This window comes from Sminthopsis crassicaudata, chromosome 3, assembly GCF_048593235.1.
Source record: "Sminthopsis crassicaudata isolate SCR6 chromosome 3, ASM4859323v1, whole genome shotgun sequence".
Lineage (NCBI taxonomy): Eukaryota > Metazoa > Chordata > Mammalia > Dasyuromorphia > Dasyuridae > Sminthopsis > Sminthopsis crassicaudata.
Genome location: NC_133619.1, coordinates 497,560,563 through 497,566,532, shown reverse-complemented (window position 1 = coordinate 497,566,532; position 5,970 = coordinate 497,560,563).

Below are 5,970 nucleotides of genomic sequence, written 5' to 3'. Positions count from 1 at the left end.
AAGACTGTAAGAAAGTAGCCTCCTTCTGGGGACCGAAGAAGACACCAATGGAGAGCAGAAATTGGTATAATAGAGTGTGCTACAGAGGAAACATGCAAATGGATGAGATAGCAGATACCATCAAAGGGTATTAAAGACATTTTTGAAACTGAGTCAGAAGAGACTCTGGGTATCTCGAAGAAGGGTATTTTCAAATAAGCTCAAAAAGAAGCAACTTTGAATGACAGAACTTTTAAAGCTCTTAGGCTTCTTCAAAGTATAATTCATGGGCCATCTCCTATTTTTCTTGATCCCTCAAGTAATTAACACTACCCCAATGTAATAATAGTAATGATAACAAAAGTTGTTTTTATTGTCATCATAATAATAGTTAACATTTATAACCCTTAAAGGTTTGCAAAGGTATTTATAAAAATTAACTCATTTGATCTTTGCCACAGTATTAGAAGGTAGATATAATTTTCCCTATTTTACTGATGAGGAAACTGAGGTAATCCATGATTATAAATGACTCACTCAGGATCACTAAGCTAGTAAGTTCCTAAGACTAGATTTGAACTCATCTTTTAACTCCAGGTCCAGAACTTTACTCAGTGAATCATATACCGTGTTTCCCCGATAATAAGACACTGTCTTATTATTTTTTTGGGACTAAAAAACACCAGAGGGCTTATTTTCAGGGGAGGGCTTATTTTATCCTCCATCATGCCCCTTTTATCCTCCATCATGCCCATTTTAGCCTCCATCATGCCCCTTTTAGCCTCCATCATGCCCATTTTAGCCTCCATCATGCCCCTTTTAGCCTCCATCATGCCCCCTGAGTGCTTATTTTATTCTCCATCGCTTACTGAACTTACCGAGTTTTTAGATGGTCCTGTCTCAGCTCTACTCCGCGGCGCTGCTCTCAGTAGCGCCAGCAAGCAAATCACCAGGGAAGAAGAGGATGACGCGCTCACTGCTGCAGCTCTGATTGGATGCAGCTCGGAGCGCGACGTGCGTTTCACCCGGGAGGGGAGGGCGGCGCTGCTTACTGAAGGTACCGCTACGCAGCATATAGCGCAGGGGATCACCATGATGACCGTTTTCATAGTAAGTTCGATAGGGCTTATTTTCGGGGGAGGGCTTATTTTAGCGGAATATTAAAGAGTATGTGGGTGTCTTATTTTCAGGATAGGTCTTATTATCGGGGAAACACGGTAGCAGGTTACTTTGTGTATACTTATTTAAGTACTTACTGTAGCCTAAGTAGAATATAAGGGCAAGACCTATTATCCCTTTGCCATTATATCCTCTGTGGCCCTTATAATGGCTTGAGCATATGAAGGACTTAATAAGTATTGTTAAATTGAATTGAATTGACAAAAAAGGGAATGAGAACAATCCTTTGCTTCAAATTGTTTAAAATTTCCTCCAATAGAGAAGGCTGTGAAAAGGGCCTTATGTATAACTAGGTCATGGAATAGAAAGCTTATGAATCAAGGAAGCTCATTTCTAAAACTACTTTAACTTCGAATTAAAGAGACTATTGGAGAAATTTTTTGGAAAGCCCAAGCTGGAAGCCTTCATTTCTTCTGAGGTCTTTGAGAAATGAGAATTTCTTGATGAACTTAGGAAGGTCTATTTTGGATTGGGAGTAAGAACATCATAATGGTCAGAAAATGAATCTGCCACTAAGTAGCTTCCCTCCTTTGAGCCTCAGTTTCTTATCTGTACAATGAAATGGGTAGCATAGACAATTCACAAGGTTGAATGAACTTTTATTTCACAAACCAGAAGGACTGTTGTGGCAGTGTTTTTTACCTCTGCACTGACTACAGTGCCTACAATCTAAGCTAGAGATTTCCTGCATATGTATTCTTCAGTCTAGACTTTCCTTATTTTATCAGTTTATTCCCTCCATGAAAAAAAGGGATTTTTCCCTCCCCTTCATTTATCCTTTAGGTTGTTTTCCTTTAATTTTCCAGTTTCCTTTCCCCTGATACAATGAAATGTGATGCCTTTTATCTCCTAATTAGAAGATGGGCAGTTGGCTTCTTTTCCCAACTGCTTCTGCAAAGTCAGCATCAATTTCCTACTGTGAAATAAGACAGTCTGTTCTGAGTTGCAGGGATAAGTCAGGTACCTTTACATGAGCCCACACAAAACTAGGCACATCAAAACTTAATGTCTCTGGGTCAAGACAGTGTCTAATGCAAGATTCCAGCTTTTGAAGTCTCATAAAAATGTTAAGGGCATATTCATTTTCTTTGGACTAGAAACAGAGATCCTTTCTAGAAAAAAAAAAAAAAAAAAAGATTCCTTTCTAGAAGGGACCAATAAACAATTGTGTATTTCACTTTAGGAAAGATGGAGAAAAGCCATGCTTTCTCACAAGAGCTGCTGAAACATGGACTCAATCTGCTCCTCAGTTTCAAAGGTACAATAATCCAGGTACTTAGGATGGGATAAAACTAAGGACTTAGAAACTAGATCCCAGCAGAGATCTGCAACATTTGTAGATACTTTCCACTTTGTAATTTTGCAAAGTAATTTTTATGCCCTCTAACTAAATCAGGCTTCAATTTTTTTTCAGTCTCCAAAAGGAGAAATCCACTTACAAATTGCCTTTGTAACATACCCCATCTCTGGCTAGAAATCTGTCAGTCCTCTATGTTAAGCCATAATACATAAATCCAAATCCCATCATGGCTATAACTGTACTAACATATTAATGATAAGGACAGGGAAGACAAATTGTAGAGTTCAATCTTCTTCATATCTCTGAGTTCTATTATCAAATTCTCTCTGAGACAGCCAAGGATCCTTGACAGAAAGATGCTCTGTGGCACATACATAGAGAAGATATGAGGATGTTTCTGATGTCTTACTATTATCATGGATCCCACTGACTCAGATCCAAGTGTGAAGTAGAAGGGAAAGGAGAGGGGATAGAAAAGCAGACAGCCTGACCTCATTTTATCTTTGAAAGTAGAGTTATTACCATGTATCAGCAAGCAAGATACCAGGCAAAGCCTGCACTATGGAGACATCTGATCACTGTGTCTATCTGAAGGCATTTCCCTCTTGGATATTTTGCTCCTCCCTTCTGTCTGTGGGATTGACAACTGCATTATTCATTGGGTCAGGCATCAGTGCCAACAGCCACCTGTGCTTCTAGTGAAATCTCTTCTCATGGAGATGTCAGGATGGTAAAATGAGATAATAGATCCATAAAGTGCTTTGAAAATAGAAGTGCTATATTCATGCAAGGGATTGGGGGAATCTTTGTTCTCTATAATTCAGATGAATCTTTTCTTATCATATTGTAACACTAAGGCCCTTGTTGGCTAAGCACAGTACAGAAAGACATTATAAAGAAAGAAATTGTCTTGTAATAGATAAACTTCAAAGAACTAGTGTCTGTGCATCACTTTAGGTGGATGATTTTGAGAGGTAGATATTGAATTGACAGAAGAATTCTGCCAAGGAAAAAGAATACCACATAAAACAGTGATGTCCCTATCATTAAAAGAGCTCACTAACTATAAGATCACCTATCAGGAATGCTGTAGAAGGGATATCTGTAAATAGGTGACTGGTAGAACTGTGTTACTTTTAGATTCCTTCCAACTCCAAGATTTTATGATTCACTTCAAATTGGTAGGAAATAACTGACTGTGGATAAATAAATGGGACATTTGTATGTGTGCATGTGTGTGTGTGTGAATGTGTGTGTGTTCATAAGAGAGACAGACATACAGAGAGACAAACAGATAGAGAGATACTATCATTTAATTAGAATTTACCAGACACCAATCCCTTATCCAAGATCTTAAAGACCCATATATCTTCCATTACATTTAGTACCCATTAATTTGGAGCAAGGATAAATATATCATGCCCAGTAAAGACAGTCTTTGTTGATAGCCAGACATCAAAATAGCCACTAAATTAAAAAAAAATGATAAGAAGAATAAATCCATCAATTCAATCTAAATCTTAAGCAGAAGCTGCTTCAGCGAATCTTTTCTTCAAAATTATTATAATGTAGTGGAAATAACACTAGCTTCAAAGGTAAGAAACGTGGATTCTAATTCCAAATTAATTTAGAAATTGAATAGCTGGCTAAGAAGGTGGCATCTTAGAGTGGGATTTGGATTTATATATTATGGCTTAAAATAGAAGACTGACAGATTCCTAGCCAGAGATGGAGTATGTGTTATAAAGGCAAATAAGAATGTGTTTTCTGGGTGTTTTGTAAATTTAATCAAATGAGCTTTAAACTAAAAAAGAATTAAGAAGGAAAAAGTTTACCTAGGGACAACTTCCAGTTACATCCAATAGAAGGTATGAGGAAAGAAGATAACAGTTAAGACATTCAGACGTTCAAAGAGAAAAAAAAATCCAAGAAAAAATCCAGTAGTAAAACTCTTGCCTCAAATACCTATATAAAATGTCCAAAATTTAGGCAATAAATAAATATAGTACCAGTACAAAGAGAAAATTTCACCTTGTAGGTGATACTGAGATTTGGTGGGATGAAACTCATGATAGCGGCATGGATGTAGATGAGTATACCTTATTGAAAAGAAACCCTAATGGAAGGAAATAACCAGAGAGGAAAAAGCCTGATAGAGAATATTCATGTGAAAGTCAGTTGGAGAAAGTAAGTGAAGTGATTTGGATATTGAAATATACTTCCAACCAATTGGACAAACAGATAAAATGGATGAGGAATGTAGGAAATTGATCATAAGCCTAGCATAGAGGGCTGATATGGTGATAAGTGACTCCAATCATCCACATATTTGATGGAGCAGTCTCTCTGCTAAAATTGAATAACTCTTACTTGTCTTTGTGATAATTCCATCCTTCAAAAGATAATTGGTAAGGTAAAATTCTATTTGTGATCTGATGCTCACTATTAGGGAAGAACTAGCATGGAAATGATGAGAATTCTTAGAGGAAGCAACAATTCACTTTTTTTTTTTAATTTAGAATTTTTTCCCCCACAGTATATATGCATGAGTAATTTTTTTATAACATTATCCCTTGTATTCATTTTTCCAAATTATCCCCCCCTCCCTCCACTCTCTCCCCCCTGATGACAGGCAATCCCATACATTTTACATGTGTTACAATATAACCTAGATACAACATATGTGTGTAAATACCATTTTCTTGTTGCACATTAAGTATTAGATTCCGAAGGTATAAGTAACCTGGGTAGATAGACAGTAGTGCTAACAATTTACATTCACTTCCCAGTGTTCCTTCTCTGGGTGTAGTTATTTCTGTCCATCATTGATCAACTGGAAGTGAGTTGGATCTTCTTTATGTTGAAGATATCCACTTCCATCAGAATACCTCTTCATACAGCATTGAAGTGTACAGTGATCTTCTGGTTCTGCTCATTTCACTCAGCATCAGTTGATGTAAGTCTCTCCAAGCCTCTCTGTATTCATCCTGCTGGTCATTTCTTACAGAGCAATAATATTCCATAACCTTCATATACCATAATTTACCCAACCATTCTCCAATTGATGGGCATCCATTCAACTTCCAGTTTCTAGCTACAACAAAAAGAGCTGCCACAAACATTTTGGCACATACAGGTCCCTTTCCACTCTTTAGTATTTCTTTGGGATATAATCCCAATAGCAGCAATGCTGGGTCAAAGGGTATGCACAGTTTGATAACTTTTTGGGCATAGTTCCAAATTGCTCTCCAGAATGGCCGGATTCTTTCACAACTCCACCAGCAATGTATTAGTGTCCCAGTTTTCCCACATCCCCTCCAACATTCATCATGATTTGCTCCTGTCATGTTAGCCAATCTGACAGGTGTGTAGTGGTATCTCAGAGTTGTCTAATAATTCACTCTTAAAGTTTGTGATTGAAAGAAGAAACGGGGTAGCTAGGTGGCACGGTAGACAGAGCACCAACTCTAGACTCAAGATGACCTGAGTTCAAATTTGACTTTAGATACTTA